General features: G+C 32.4%; 1 protein-coding gene across 1 annotated transcript in view; it reads right to left on the bottom strand.

The window, feature by feature from the left end:
* Positions 1-14,602, bottom strand: part of LOC134281222 (uncharacterized) — a 28,905-nt gene extending 14,303 nt beyond the window's left edge. The window contains exons 1-2 of the mRNA XM_062763699.1: positions 14,373-14,602; positions 10,787-10,892 (exon numbers count right to left, since the gene is read on the bottom strand). The gene's annotated coding sequence lies outside the window, so the exon portion shown is untranslated. The remainder of the gene's footprint in view (positions 1-10,786; positions 10,893-14,372) is intronic.
* Positions 14,603-16,761: the final 2,159 nt, after the last annotated feature.

Raw genomic sequence — 16,761 nt, 5'->3', positions numbered from 1 at the left:
TATGGGATTCCATAAGATCTGATGTAATGCAGCCATTCATTAAGAATAATCAAACAGCTGTTACAAAATTGTAAATACTTGTAAATTGGGGACAATTATATGAGTGTAATTAAATGGTGTTTCCTTCTGATGTTGATATCAATCTAAAACTGGTTCGATTGTTTGCACAAAATCTCATAATTAAAATTTATCACCAGCTTTCTCTGTTTCTATAAGAGGTACATTGTAATATTTTCCAGTCAAAGTAAATATGCTAGTAGTAATGGCTTCAATCATAACAGGTTCATGTACTATCATTATGAAAACAAAGGAAACATGTCAGCTTTTTATATCCTGCATTTACTTAAAATGTGAAGTCAACATCATTTTAATTTATACATGTAAACATACACTATTCATTGTACTACGAACGTGTTAAGACTCAGAAATCTGTTATATAATGGTGATAGACATTGGGTAGGTTAAATATTATACAACTAGTCTATCAACAGCAAAAGTAAATTGGCAAAAAATTAACTTTAATTTCAACCAATAGTCTATTTTTCTTCGACTAAAGTATCCCACTATTCCAATAAAGTGTCCGAACAAAATTGAAATCCCTCAACCTATCGATTGATAATAAGTACTTGAAATATTCAAAAGTAGGTCACCAAGACCTACTCTTTGACAGACACTAAGGCCAGCATTTTTTTATTTTTAGGTTTACAAACCCGCCGCTCAGGTTTTTGAATTTTCAGAAAAAAAATAAAATTGAGAAAAACAGAATTTTTTCTTTCCGATGTCAAATTTGAGTCGGGATCGAGATTTCAAATTTACGAACTCGTACTTCCGGTTTTAAATGAAGGGAGATTTGGCTTTGTGTCAAGTCCATAGCAGCACTAAAGCTTGGTTTAATGTAAATATTTATCGATAGGAGTACCATTCAAAACGTTTCACCCGTTCAGAGAACAATAAATTGCTGATGACTTTGTTGCAAAGTGACATGTTGGTGAGATAATTATGTATCCGTATTCAAAAGTAACTGTCTTCAATTGTAAATTATTTTCCTCCCACAGGTTTAAAACTGCCCATGGTAGCTATTGTCAGAGACACTGTTTAGGTTTCGGTCATAACTTACAGTCTTAGCATCATTCTTCAGAAAAGGGTCGCTTATGCATCAGATGTAATGAATAAAACTATGGGAGAAGTTAAGTCCATTTGAGGAAGAAATAAACAATAGCCTAAAGAAAAAAAATATTTCAACTATTTAAAAACAAGAATATACAAATATATACAGGCATGTAGTATCGTTTATGGCAGCCAGAAAAATTATTTTACACTTAATTGAAAAAAATTCCACCATACTCCTCAATACTCCTTGGGAATACTCCCTGTCTATTTTATGAAAGGAATTATTACTTTTATAGGTCTCGAGTATATTAATATTTTAGAATAATTTCTACCTAACACACATTAAAAACAAAAATGAAGATATATTAAAAGAGATTTAAAAAATTGATTTTTTAAAAAAAAATCTGTATTTTGTCCAACATCAAAAGATTTATATCACTGCCCCCAACTGGTAGATGATGAAATAAACAATGAAAGGTTGTATTTTCCCCTTTGTAACCCTTACGTGTCTAGTGGCAAGAAGCCTGTTAGGAGAGCATATAAAAAGAAGCAAAAATTAATGTAGAAAAGTCAATAATGTATCCAAAATATAATTTTATTTTTTTTTTTATTTCCTCCTCCTACGGGACATTTTCATTCTGATGTTCGTAAACCTAAAAATAAAAAAATGCTGGCCTAAAATATCAAAAGTTAAGGTCTCGATGACATACTTTTTGGTCATCGATCACTCACCGAAAACCAAAGAAGCATCATCTGACAAAGTTTGATGTTTCTAAGCCAATAAATACCTTAGATACTTAAATATATCCATTAAATTCGTAAATAGGTCATCATGACCTTCATTTTGATTGACACTTTTGATAGTCCCAGGGTGCATCAACTGACTAAGTTTGATAATCATAGGTCTGAAGGTAATAAAAATATGCCTTTTAAACAATTTGAAAACAAACTAGAGGTACTGTGAGCAATGAGCTCACTAAATGATACCCCCCGCCTCCCATATGGTTATAACTGGTGAAAAAGTCAATGTTTTCCTGTGGCCGGGAAACCCAAAATATGTGTCGGATCAAAAAGTAAAATAGGAGGTGCACAATGGCAATATGTAATAAAGATTCTGTGAAAGTTTCATCAAATTTCATTCAGTGGTATGAGAGGAGTTGCGGATAAGAGATGGGTACCCCAAAGCGTAACAGACGGACGGACGGATGGAATTAACAATTACTATATACCCTGCCGCTTTTCAAGCTGGGGGTATAATGATTGCAAAATTCAAAAAGTAGCTCGCAGTGACTTACTTTTACATAAATATATTTTAAGGTCCCAAGATGCATCAACTTAGAAGATTTTATGATTCAAAACCTCTCAGTGTTTCTAAACCTCTAAATGTTTCAAAAAGGATTAGTCATAAGGGCACAAAAAGTAGATCACAGTGACCTATTTATAAGTTGATGTTATTCAAGGACGAGTGTGGTGAGTGTTCGAATCAAGATTTTATAAAGTTCAGGTTGAAATTTATAGATAAATATATTTTTTCATTAAGAAAACAAAATCAATAAATAAGATAATGAATTCATCTACATTCATTGAATATATTTCCTTTACTAAACAAGTTTACAAGATAATTATATATGTGTAGCATTTTAAATGCATTCAGTTCAAGAATACATTACATGATTGAAATATAAACCATCATGGATAAACCAGCACAATATGGCTGTTCTGTAAGCCAAAAAAAGGAAAAGGATAGGTAGAACCATTTCCCAACTCCATGCAATGAAAAGCATCGCATGTACTGCAAGGTTTAACCGTCATTTGGACAGTGCTGTACAGAGTTTAAATGTTTAGGTAAATCATACAACTATAAATTTCCAATATGCTTTGAGAGTGACAAAATCCCTGTGGGCATTTGATCCGCCTTATTCCCCCAGATTCTTTGACATTAAAAAAGAAACACACACACAAAAAACCAACTGACTTAACAATTAAAAGAAATTGTTTCAAGTTAAACGTTTAACAGCACATATGTAAGGATATGGATATTGAATGCTAAAAACATATGAAGACAAGAGATGTTTGTAAAACACCTATGCCCCCCTCCCCCAAATTGGAATTTTTCGAAGTCCATGGGGCATAACTCTGTGAAAAATGGTGCAATCGTATTCAAAACAGAACTTGGCCTAGATATTCATCTGAATAATCTGTATACTAAATAGGGGTGTGCAATATTATCGATATATCGGTAAATTGCAATATTAAACCCTACGATAATATATCGCAATATATTTTTGCAATACCGGTATTGACGATATGCAAACCGGAAGTATTACACAAACGCTAAATATGGTGTATTTGCAGTTGTAAAGTTTGTTTTTGTTAGTAAATAGACATTGCAACAGTGTGTAAAAGGTAAGAATGGAATTAAAAGGATTAATAATTATATGTATTACAAGGATTATGTTGTAGATTCAATTCAACAACAGTTAATTTTTTTCCGGAAAACTTACTCTGGTTTCGTACTTTTCTTTATCAAAATGGCGGACGAAAAAAATGTTATAAACGATGTTCAGCCAGTTTAGGTTTGTGATGCTTAAATATTCCGATTCCTACGTCTGAGGAGGCATACCACGTTTAAAAAATAAAAGAAAAGTTGAGATATGACAAAATACAACAGTTTCTTAATTTTTACGAAGTTATTTTTAACAAAGGGAGAACCTGTCGACTGCCTTAATTTTACTCAAAAGTTATGTCGATCTCTATACTAATTACTAAGACACTTAGACAGGGAACTAAATAAGCAGTGAACAGCAAGCATTATCTGACGTGAAATGATCAGACATGGTTTTTAAGTTTATAAATACACTATTTTCCAGTTCACTTCAAACTTTACATGAAATAGACAGCAATGCAATATATTGCAATATTCATCGCAATATGACATCAAATATTGCAATATATCGCAATATAATTTTTTTGGCGATATCCACCCCTAATACTAAATTTCATCTCAGTATGTGCAACAGTTGCAAAGAAAATGAACAGAAACTGCAAATAATTGGAATTTTTCTAAGTCCAAGGGGCATAACACTGTCAAAAATGGCCTGCTCGTACCCAAAACAGAACTTGGCCTAGATGACTCATCTGATATATCTGTAAACCAAATTTCATTTCAGTATGTGCAAAAGTGCGAAGAAAATGAAGGATTAACTAAGTGGACCGAGAGACCAACTGACATACCGCAATATGCCCTTCTTTCTTGGAAGGGGGGCATAATAATTTATTTATTTACACAATCACCTTTTGCTCATTTGAGAAATCTCGCCATTTGCTGGGATTTCTCTATTTTTATTTACACACAAACTGGGACTTAGGTGTTAATTGACACCTTTGTTGTTCCCAATCTTTATTTCAACTGGTAATCCCCATCAATCACACCCACGTAACCAGCATTTAATAATTTTATCTGATGTACCACATTTTATTCACAATGATTTTTTAAATATGGCAAGCAATGGTTAACCAACAGTGAGCTAAGGCTTACTATTAATACGTCTGCTCTGATGTGTAGGTGGTCTAAATACAATCTGGACAAAATTATGAATGTCGGTTTAGTCTACTTGCATGCCAAATTATGTTAAAATTAGACCAAAACTGCATCATGACTAGCATTTTAGAAGTATTTCACACAAAGAACTATATGCGGTTTATTGCATATATTTGCCAATACAAAAGTCATATTTTGAAAACTTCCTAAAATGTGCTGAATTCAATAAATTGCTTCAGAAATATAAATTCAAAGAACATATTATAGTTTCGAAAATAGTTTATTTACAATTTCTGTTTTTATTACGTCACAAACTAGTCCGATTTTATATCCTTTTTCAGAAAGAGGACAAAATGGAAAAAAATTTGTTCAGGAAGTTTGTTCAGGAACAATATTTACATATTTCATTGATATTATCATTTGACACATTATATAGGCCTTTTAACTGCCGCTAGGGGTCGGTGTTATGAACGATAACCCACTGCTGAAACTTGTTTAGAGCAGCTAAGCTCGGGGTATCTAACTGTTTTTACTCAAGGCAGTTTTTAGCATTTCTCAGGTGTTTCTTTGCTTTCAGTAGAATCTAGTGGTTTTAAAATTTAGCACCATTGTTAAACTTATTTACTTTATAGTTGCAGACACCGTTTACTGCAAATAATTAAAATTTTTTAATTAAAATAAAAAGTGAAATCTACCCTCCTTCTTAGTTCTAACCTATTTAAATTTTTATACTCGGTCGTTCCCCTTCATGCTTAGTAACACAAATCAGATGATCAATTGTTGCATTTATTTGTAAAAATATATATATTTACATAAGAAGCGAAAAAGCGCGAACACAAAAAACATGACATTAAATTTTCTTCTTCATAATATTCGTCTAAGAGAGTTAAACTATTGAATATAGTCTGTTCCCTATTCATTTGACCCTGTTATTTCAGGTATAGAGAAGGCATTCTCTTTGTGAACAAAACAATGTAAGGAACCCTTTTGTGTATATAAAAATACCAATGCTGAAGCAGCCTATATGTCATTCCTATAAACGATAACTCATAAATCGGCACTAAGTTGGTCATTTTTCACACCTAAGTTACCTGTCCTAAAACACAACATCGGAAAAGTCAAGTATAAATGATTAAACTTTTTGATGAGGTAATTAAAAGTATGCACAAGTTATTATCTTTTTTTGATAATTTTATGTACCTATAAATCTATCTATACAATGTTTTTTACCATATGTGCAACTTGAAAACTAGTTGAAAGGCCTACATTATATCAAAATATTGATCCTGAACACACATGCGCCCGGTAACTTTTACTCAAAATATTGATGAAATAATATGTAGATTTTTCTGTAGAATTCATAAAAAAATGAAATTTACATCATGTTTGGGATGTCATTACGTAAATATGACTTCATTACATAAGGAAATATTCAGTGCTTTGAAGTCAGCATATACTGTAGAGTCAAATATTTTCGTGGGGTCAAATTTTCGTGGTTTGAGGAAAATTTCTTGGTTTGTGGGGATTTGAATTTGTGGATCAAGAATAAATGAGTAATAATGTATGATACATTTCACATTTCGAGGTGGACATAAATTCGTGGGTCTCGTCATACCTCGAAAACAACGAAAATTTAACCCCCACGAAAATTTGTGATTTCACAGTACTTCCCTGTTTAGGATAATAGGAACTTAATTAAATATATTTCCATCAAAATTTGATTTAGGGGGCAAATATTGGTTATTACCAAATAAAGTTCTTTCTATTTTCAAATTGCTGTAGCAAAAATATTCACCAAAAATTAATAAACTGAATTATTTATCTTAATGTAGTCAATGTATATTGAAATCAGACAAAAAATGCAGGAGGAGAAGCATTTTCAAAATATTTCACAAAAAAAAATTAAATTTAGTGACCACCACAATATTTTTCACTGAAATCAAAAACTAATTTACAGAATTATGCATCTTAGTGTAGTCATTTTGTGTGCCAGTTTATATTGAAATCAAACTAAAACTGTAGGAAAAGTAGCTTCTTAAAGTATTTCACAAAATTTCTTTGTGTAGAAACAATGGCAACACCATTCTATGAAATAAAAAAAACGACATTTGGAATTTGCATTTAGGTTATGGGGTCAAAAATCATAACATATTTAGAAAGGACTTGCTTCAGGTCACAGGTAATAAATAGTGCTGTGCCATATTACCGGTTTGTTCTTCACAATACTTATCGCGGTATTTTTTTGTGAATACCGGTTTGAGTTGGATATGCTATAAATTGTTACAAAAAGAGTAATTTGCCCTTTTCAAGGTAAAATATAGCGGCTAGCTACGTAAAGTGTGATCAGAACCAGAGAAATGTCTCTTTCAAAAATAAAACGATGACAACTGTTATATGAAAACCTTTCATTTAAAACTGAATCTGAGTATTACAATCAATTGAATTCAACAAGTTGTGCCAACCCAAAAACTTATCTTGCCACTCTTGTGCCGATATAATGCCATCAGGCAATTGGAATATCAACTCGAGAATACCATACATGTGATAATTTCTAGACCCAGATACTGTACAGAAGCCTTCAAAATACTGGAATTTGGGTGAAAATACTGTACATAGCTAATCAAAAAACGGTACAAAAAACGGTACAAAATATCAACCAAAAAACAATGTAAGGTGTTTATTTTTTACTAATAAATTTCAAATCAATGTTTATGTGCACCACTGCATAACATGTATTATGATTCATTTCGAGAAGCTCGTGAAGAATTTTTAATTTCGGCATAAATCTATGCTAAGTGCTGAACTTAGTAAAAAGTACAGTGTTTAAAAACAGTTTATTGTGTGAATCTGGTCATTTTCATTCAGCTGCGATATTTAAATTGTTCTAAAAAACATTTCTCTTAATCTGTATTTAAATGGACAATACGTATGCCTGATCAAATAATGGGCGAAATTTCGTTTTTCTGTCACAAAGTGTCTCCGTTTCTTGTGAATGGCGTTTTCTCTTTGAAATGTCTTTAGTTTTAATAAATTAGTTATTAATAAAAAGAATCCTTGATAAACCTGTCCTATTTAAAAGCAATCAGCCAAACACACAAAACGCTTTGATATCTCCTAACTACGATGTAATTATCACGGGAATATTTCACACCTTCGTTCATGATGTTTTGTTTACACTAATCAAGGGCAGTAAGTCACGCATACTTCGAGATTTCCGGTGTTGCGAGATCAGGAATGAAAGAAAAATGGCGGTTTCCGGTAAACATTTCAAAATACGGTAAACATTTTTATTTCCCGTGAATTTTGGTGTTCCGCCGGGACACCATGATGGGGGTCGAGAATACGGGACATTTCCTGTACAGCCGGTACATATCACATGTATGGAATACATGTAATTTGAGTTTGTGTTTTCATTTAACCTTCACGAAAAGCAAAACATTATTAAATATTTATATTGTGATATATTGCTATACAATATATATAATATAATATTGCAATATATGGCGATACTATTTTTCCATCGCGATATCCAGCACTAGTAATAAACATATGTAATAAATGTTAGCCCTTCTTCTCATTTAACAAATATGACCAAGGTTAGAGTTTTTGTGACAGACAGACAAACTGACAAACAAAAAATACATGTATCATGAAAATGTGTTACAGACAGACACATGGACACACCCCCTCCTTCGGAACAGGGATGTAAGAGTTGTTTGGTTTGGTATGGACAGACACACAGCTGATTATCAGGAGGTAATTGGCCTCAGATCCGTGAAAAATATGAATCCCATTAGTAATAATATTGCATGACTCAACAAAGAGTGTGTTAAAAGACTTCATGCGTTAATGAAAAATATTTCCTTGAGATTATGACAGACCAATTCAAATATGGACTCTGTTGTCAGTAAACATTGTTAACTAGGGGAACGGTTGTACATGTACCATACAAATTAAATTGAGAAAGGTCATTCCAAAAAAAATATTGAAGACTCTTTTTTTCGATGTATGCAGTAATAGCAAATGTAAGCTAAGGGAGTTGAAATTTTATTTCAGACTACTTTTTTACCTGTGTTTTACCCAAATTTGACTGTATTAACATCTACAGTTGTAAAATATGAGAAAAGTAAGGTGCAGCAGTAAATCCATTAATCCAATCTTAAGATGTCCTCAAGGAAAAATAAAAGAGCAGGATTCTAATACCATAACATATTTAGTAGCCCCTATGGCATATATATAATTATATTATTATTATAGTAACTTGATCCAAAGGGTCGTATCACATCAATTGACATGCGCGGATCAATAATCAGATCTAACGAGACGCGAAGCCTCGAGTTTGATCTGATGATCCGCGCCTGTCAACTCGACATGATACGCCCCTTTGGATCAAGTTACTGTTATAATGATAAATTTATTACATGTATACACCCCCTTATAACTGGCTAAATATATTAAAATAAACCTTTAGAGACAAAATTAGATGATATTATTCCATTAAACAAAGCATAATAACAAGGGACTTTTTAACACACAAAAAATATAACGTCATATTTCTGCGTACTAAGTCATCAGTTTCAGGGAGTGGTGATATGGATTCAGAAAACAACATGTTGGTGATCCAGAAAATCGGATCATGACGTCACGAGATAGCGAAAATTCAACAGTAAAATTGGGTGATACACATTAGGTATATAATAAAACTAAGGAACTCTTTAATTAGGAGATACAAAAATCATAATGTCATGGCAACCATTATTTGAATAGAAAATAAGTTTTAATTTGTTTTAACTTTTGCCAATTTGCAGTGATAGAACATAACTTAAACAGAAATGTATTAAAAGAATTGCCATGTCCCTTAGATGTATATCAATTTAAATTTCCAGAGATGAATTATGACAAAAGTCCATATATCCAGCCAAGTAGAATATCAACTCAGATTATGAACTTCTATTACATGATTAATCATGTAGTAATCTGTACCTCTAAAAAGAATGAGTGCACTTAAGCTATGAGAGTTGGATCCCGATGTATTGCGCAAAATAAAATTCCAAAATTCATTAAATTTATGTTTTATAGGTAATAAACAATGTCTTTAGAGCAGGTTTTGGTATATTGTATTACATGAAAGTCTTAAATAATGCTGAACCACACTAGCTTTTGAGACGGGGGTCTAACAGTTTTGTCTCATTTCTATTGTTATTCATATGCATACCAGTTTTCAACGACTTTGTTTACATCGAGCCGCAACTTGGCCATTTTTCTTATTTGCACAGAATATGTATTTAAACTTAAACTTATACATATCCAAAGGACAATGTTGGCCAAGTTGCGGCTCATATCTAATTTTCAAAAAAATGTCCCCAAACTAGGGTCGAGATAGCTACTAAATCATTCGGTCACTGAGCAACAACGATTGATATTATAATCACCTTTCTCACGTGACCTTCTGCTATTCGATACGCTAACGCTTTCATTGAAAAAGTCTCTGTTGTGATATTATCTATCGTACTTCCAACTTAAAACTATGGGAGATTTTTGCGCAAATTTTAATAGGGTTTGAAGATAATATGACTCTCATTTATCTTTGTGCTTTTCATTAGGGGTGTTTTGAAAGAATTCTGGTATTGAGAGTGTCATAAGTAAGTCCATGTATAGGCTTATGTCGCCTCTGTATTATGATCTGCACAGCGAGACATATACCCAATCCCTTAACATTAAAATCATTTAATAATTGTGCACCATGAAAACAACACGATCTCTCTCTCTCTTTTCTATGTCGATTTGCAACGCCAAAAAATCATATGTGCTAATGTTTACATTCCACAACCATTCGGTTTAAATGTCTCTGCCTATTTGCGGATACCTTAGATTCGAAAGTGGTCCCGTTCAAATTTCCGGAATTTAAGGCTTTTATATGTTCTTTTCAATTACATTTTCTGTAATTATAGAAATATGTATGACAAAAACTTCTAGAAATAAATATCAATAGCATAAGCTAGCACATTAATCATAGATTAATTTTGCGATATATTGTAATATTAAGCTTAGAATGGGTAGCCGAAAAGGTTCCAAATGACGTACTTAAGTGCACTCATTCTTTATTTAATTCACACAAGATAGAAATCTACTTACAGTCTTACAACTATTCTTGGCACAGCAAATAAGTCTCCAATGCCTAGACAATGTACCAATCTAAGAAATGAATCTGTGGTGACAAACAGGTAGCCCCCAACGTTTCCTGAAAAATATATGTATATTTTTTTTAAAATCTACATATTTTATAATTTTGTTTAAACTTGTAACCTAACTCCATTCAAGTGGACTTCATTAACTACTGTAGCTTAATATATAGCAACCTCAGGTAGCTTTACTAAGCTATTTCAAAGCAACTTTTTCACAGTTTTACTGTTTATCTTAGAAGGGCCTGAACACACTTTCAACTGATTTTTTTAAAGCAATTTTAATATTTACAATTCCTACTTAAGGCATCATCTATTGATCAAGTGTTGATTAGAAAAAATTGAACATCATTTGTTGAATAAACATGAGGCCCAAAGGCCTTGAATCGCTCTTCTGATAAATTGTACAATCAATCACTTCTCTTTGAAGCCTCTAACCCTAAGTATCGTAAGACCCAACTTGCATCAATTGACAAAGTTTGATGATTTTTTAGCGAATTAAGACTGAAGATATTTAATAAAGCTATACAAAAAAAACTATAAATAGGTCACATTCACAATAAGTACTTGAAATAGCCATAAAATGTCAAAATTACGTAACTGTGACCTAATTTTTATAAGATGATTTTCAAAAACCCAAGATACATCAACTGACAAAGTTTGATGATTCTAAGCCAATAAGTACCTGAGATATTCAAAAGTAGGTCAATGTGACCTACTTTTTGGTCAACATTCTCTGAAAACCCAAGATGCATCAACTAAGAAAGTTTTATGATTCTTCACTAATAAATACTAGAGATACTTATAAAACCATAATATGTCAAAAGTAGGTCACCGTGACCTAATGTTTGGTCGACATTCTCTGAAATCACCAGGTACATCAACTAACAAAGTTTGATACATGTCATAATATAAACTAGGCGTGTGCCTTGTTTTTGTTTACATTATTTTAATATTGCATGTAGTTGAGTGTAACATTGAAAATTTTCACCTTAAGAAAACCATTGTCAACTGAGGCGCAGCTGAGGTTGACAATGGTTTTCGAGGGGTGAAAATTTTCAATGTTACACTTAACTACACGCAATATTTATTATATTATACTGAATCTTTTATACAAATACATATCACAGTGAACCGTTCGTGCATAAATTCTGCGCAGTCACTATTTTTTTTGGAATACTACCCATCGTCAAGCAATGTTGACTGTTGCTACGCTTGAGGGCGTGGCTTCATTATTCAGCGGGTAGTATTGTTTTTTATCAAATGTTTCTTGAAGAATCAGATTTAAGTAATTTACCTGAAAGTATAATATATAGAAAATATCATATTTATAATAAAATGAAATTCAGCAAATCAATGGTAACGGTTGAATTGTAAGGCTGTCACAGTTCCAGAATTTTTCGGGTCGGGTTGGCTCTGATTTTTTAAGGTTTGGTTTTGGGTTTTTTGGTAGTAATGGAATACAAGCCCATGATTTGTATTATTTTTAACAACAAATAAAATATTTTCATGTAATCTTAAATGTATTGGCGAAATTATAAGTAGTTTAAGGTAGTTAACTGATTAGAAAACAATTTTACCCAATTATTTAAATTACCATGGAATGTACTGACAAGTCTCTCGTTTTTTACGCCATTTTTATAGTAAAACTACTCTTACTATTATAAATACAAATCGAAACCGAACCAGATTCCGGAAAAAAGGAACCGTACAGGACCCGAAGCAATTGTTCCGCGGTTCCGGGTCATTTTGGCTACCCATGACAGCCCTATCGAATTGTATTTAAAATTATCTTTTGTTTAAAATTACCTACTTTGAAATAACATACATATCTTTATTTAGTATATTAACCCGTGTAAACAAATTAAAACATGACAATAACCTTGTTTACATAACAAAAGTTGGAGCTCTAAATATGTCTTGTACCTGGACAACTTTCGTTTAATTATTTGATAATCATTAGATAGAACCTAAGGACTAGTTAAATATCTGTGAAAATGGAAAAATCTGGCTCGATCTGAGCCCCGGAGGCGCAAGTATTCTAGAGGGTTTCCGGGGGCATGCCCCCCTGGAAAATTTTAAAATTACTGGAGCAAAATCCTGCATTCTTACAGCTTCTGAGGGTCATTTGCAGACCTTTACAAAGGCCACAAAAACTTCACTTTTGAGACAAAATATTAAATAACAAAAAAAAAAAAATTAAACCAGGTCAGTACTTTATTTAATTTTTCTCTCAATATCTATCACAAATCAATTCTGTTTTTCATGTTTCACTACTAACATTGTTTTTGTTGTCACTCCATTCATCCTATTCATAGTGAAATAAGCTCCATCTTAATCATCTACACTTATTTTAACCCTGAAATCGCATCTGTATATCTTGACATCATGGACATGGCACATGTTTACCAATCAATATCGAATAGAAGCTTGAATGATCTACTCTCTCATTTATAAGCGTTTGAATGACTAGGATGGTGAATTAGGATATGCTGTTAAACTTCAATCAGACAAATCGGAAAATTTCAGTACAATGTTTTTTAATAATCTCAGTTTAATCAGAGAATTTTTTATCTGAAAAAGGGGAATTTTTGACCTTTTTCAAGAGGGGAAAGGTACCGTTTACCGGGAGTAAAAACAGCCTTGATAAATCCCTGTGACTGTGCTACACCTGACCTGAGGCCTGTTCAGCAGAGTGAGCGTTCACGAGCGCTTGGCAATTGTGAAAAATACTATTGGAGGTATAAGAAAATTTGGCGAGCGCTCGCAAATGTTCGCTTTGCTGAACTGGCCTCTGGTTATGAGAGGACTAGAAACCACTTTGATAACAGATTGAGAATGTCCTGAATCATACATTACTTAACTCACACAATTATTCTACTTACAAATATTCTAGCACAGCAAATAACTTTCCAAATACTTTTCACCAAATCCAAGTAAGGAAGCTGCAACCACGAGTACAAACAGGTAGACCCAAGGTTTCCTGAAATACACACGCTAGACAGAATGTTCTATCATTAAAATGATATTGTCCTACAGACCCGGTTTAATAATAGAATTCGTTCCGTGTATTTGTAATGTAGCAAAAGAAACACAGGAGATAACTCGCTTAGTGCATATACCAGGTACAATCGAGAGGGTTCCGAATGTAAACATGGCGCGTAATTTAAATCAAGAGAAAAATGTTGAGAAAATAAATTGGATTTTCATATTTATATCGATTATTAATTGAGATAAAAGGTATAGGCAATCTGAAAAAGGTTTGTTTTGATTATATTGGTAGTTATTCCCAGTGCAAATCAATTTATATTCTTCAAAATCGTTTCGGAGCGGATGCGCTCCAATTTGCTACATTGCAAGTATATGGGACATATTCTAACTGTGGTGAGCGCTTGTGCCGAGACACAGTTAGATTAATCTAACTTTACCTGACTATACATACTCACACTCATGATACACTCTACGTATACACACAAGGTAAAATGTTTTCCAATATATACCTCCTAGAAAATTTTTAATTCAGGCATACTTATACTTACAACAGTACTGGGCACAGCAAATAACACTTTAAATGCTCTGGCTATTCACAAATATCGGAATACGGAGATAATATCTCTAACTTTGTCGATAACGGTAACAACCACGTTTCGCAATGTCCGCACGAGAAATGTTTTGCATATTTGTAACATTGATCCCGATATCAATTTGTGAACCACGTTATGCATAATTATTAGAGAAAATTGTATAATATACTATATTGATCGTAATCTATCACATATTATTTTTTTTATTCCATTATTACCCACAAGTAGTTTAATTAATTTTAAGTTTATTAAAGGTATATCACCATATTAAGGATAAAATAAATATCAGAGAAAAAAGGTAATGGCAAATTATCATTCTAGCCAAATCTAGGGAATCTAAACAAACTTGAAATTCAACCATACTTACATTTTTCTATTTCCAAGAATCTTCGTTCTTTTTTGACTCGATTAAGAAAAAGTGCCCACAAATTACAGATGGAGGTTGGCAGATATTGTAACCAATTATACCAAGAGCTGATGAAAGATTTTGTATTAATTGTAAAAATGTCGTTGAAGATGAACATCATGAAGTGAATTTTGTACACTTTTTTTTACATGTATATCTTATGAAATTCTTAACTCTTTACAACTTACTGAATTGCTATGCAACATACATTGAATCCTCGCGTCATACGGAAATATTACTTTACCATTTCCCCGCAAGCACTTTATAGATGGGTAAAAATTTCTCTAAAGCTAAGCGTGAATAATATTCTGAAATACGTAATATTTTAATTAGAAAATAACCTTTCTTATTTTATGAGATTCAAGCAAGTATAAAATAGTTGGAATATGGCAATAAATTGAAGATTAAATGAATTTTTTAAAGTGCGTGAAAGTGCGTGATTGCGGGGAAACGGTAAATGCGTGATTTTGCGTTAGAAATAGGAAATGGTGTATGCGTTAAAATGCGTCACTGCGGGGGAAGGGGGTTAATCCAGCAGATGTTAATTCTACAAGAAATATTTGTAACTTCTTACGTGATGCATGTAATATAAGAAAATTTATGTAACTATAATATGTTTTATATTTGTTTACTGTATACAGTATGACTTGCGCCACATGTGGTTTTTGTCAAATTGAATAAATAATATAAATAATAAATAATTTAAGATATTAGTTATCAGGCACGTACAATTCTTTTTGAAGGGGGGGGGGGGGGACGTGAGAATTTTTTTATTTACATGAAAAGCTGAAAAGGAAAAAAAAAAAACAGAAAATTTTAAACTTGTCCAAAGTCGAAAATCCTATTCCGGGGTGGGGATGGGGGGTAGTGGCTAACGTTTTTCAAGACCAACTGTCTTTCAATTCAAATTTTGGGGGTTTATTTTCTTTATAACACTACCTTGGCTTGTACTGAAATGTGTGTGTGTGGGGGGGGGGGGGGGGGGGGGGGGGGGCAATCTTCCTTTCAGTATACATTTTCTATAGTAAAGGTAATGTGTGGGGAAAAATTATAACAAAGTCACTGGGACCTAGATCCTATATGTACAGTAAACTTGGTTATAACTAGGTCACTGGGACATACATGTAGTTCCTATATGTACAGTAAAAATGGGTTATAACAAAGATAATTAATAATCAGCAATATTGCCACTTTTCTTAAGGAGTAAGATTTGTGAAATCCCTTCACAACTTGATTGTGTTGAACAGAGTGAAACATTCCTCATGTTCCTCTTAAAACCCATAAATAACATGATTAAGGGAAATAAAAGTACCCCCCCCCCCCCTCGACCATGATTTTTAACTTCTCTTCATGTTTAATTCATTTAATTCATTTAATTCATTTCATCTGTAATATTGCTTGTTGAGAAATGATATGATATGGTAGTCAATAAAAATCCATAAAATATTGCCCGACCAAAATTAGTTTTCTTTTAAATGGCCGTATAAGAAAATGATGGTGATTTTGCAAATTAAATATCTAAAAATACTTTTTCTTAAATTCTAATTTTATTTATTCATGTAATTTATTATGAGAAAATCAGTAGGACACACGTGACTAAAGAAAAGATGAAAAAATTCTATTAGCTTAAAAGAGACTATTTTGTAAATTATTAATTCATTTTTAATAAAGGGATTGTGCTTTTTTGTTTTAATCCAGGAAATAAAAGAGAGTGAAATAATGCCAATAAAGAGAAATTGTTTTTACTTGCTCAAATGGGGAAAATACATAGTATTACACATAATCTTTCCAACTACTTTAGATTGGTCTTACATCATGTTTACAGGCCTGGTACATGTGTAACACTAAACTTTTCGGTGTTTTTGATTTGTGAAATATTTTTATTCAGTCGCATATAAAGCTTTGTGTTTAATGAAAATGCAAAATAATTGATAAATT

Source organism: Saccostrea cucullata, unplaced genomic scaffold (genome assembly GCF_032062105.1).
Source record: "Saccostrea cucullata isolate Sc308-1 unplaced genomic scaffold, CSIRO_AGI_Scuc_v1 ctg9224, whole genome shotgun sequence".
Taxonomy (NCBI): Eukaryota; Metazoa; Mollusca; class Bivalvia; order Ostreida; family Ostreidae; genus Saccostrea; species Saccostrea cuccullata.
The sequence above is the reverse complement of the archived record's forward strand: the minus strand, read 5'-3'. Positions and strand labels throughout refer to the sequence as shown.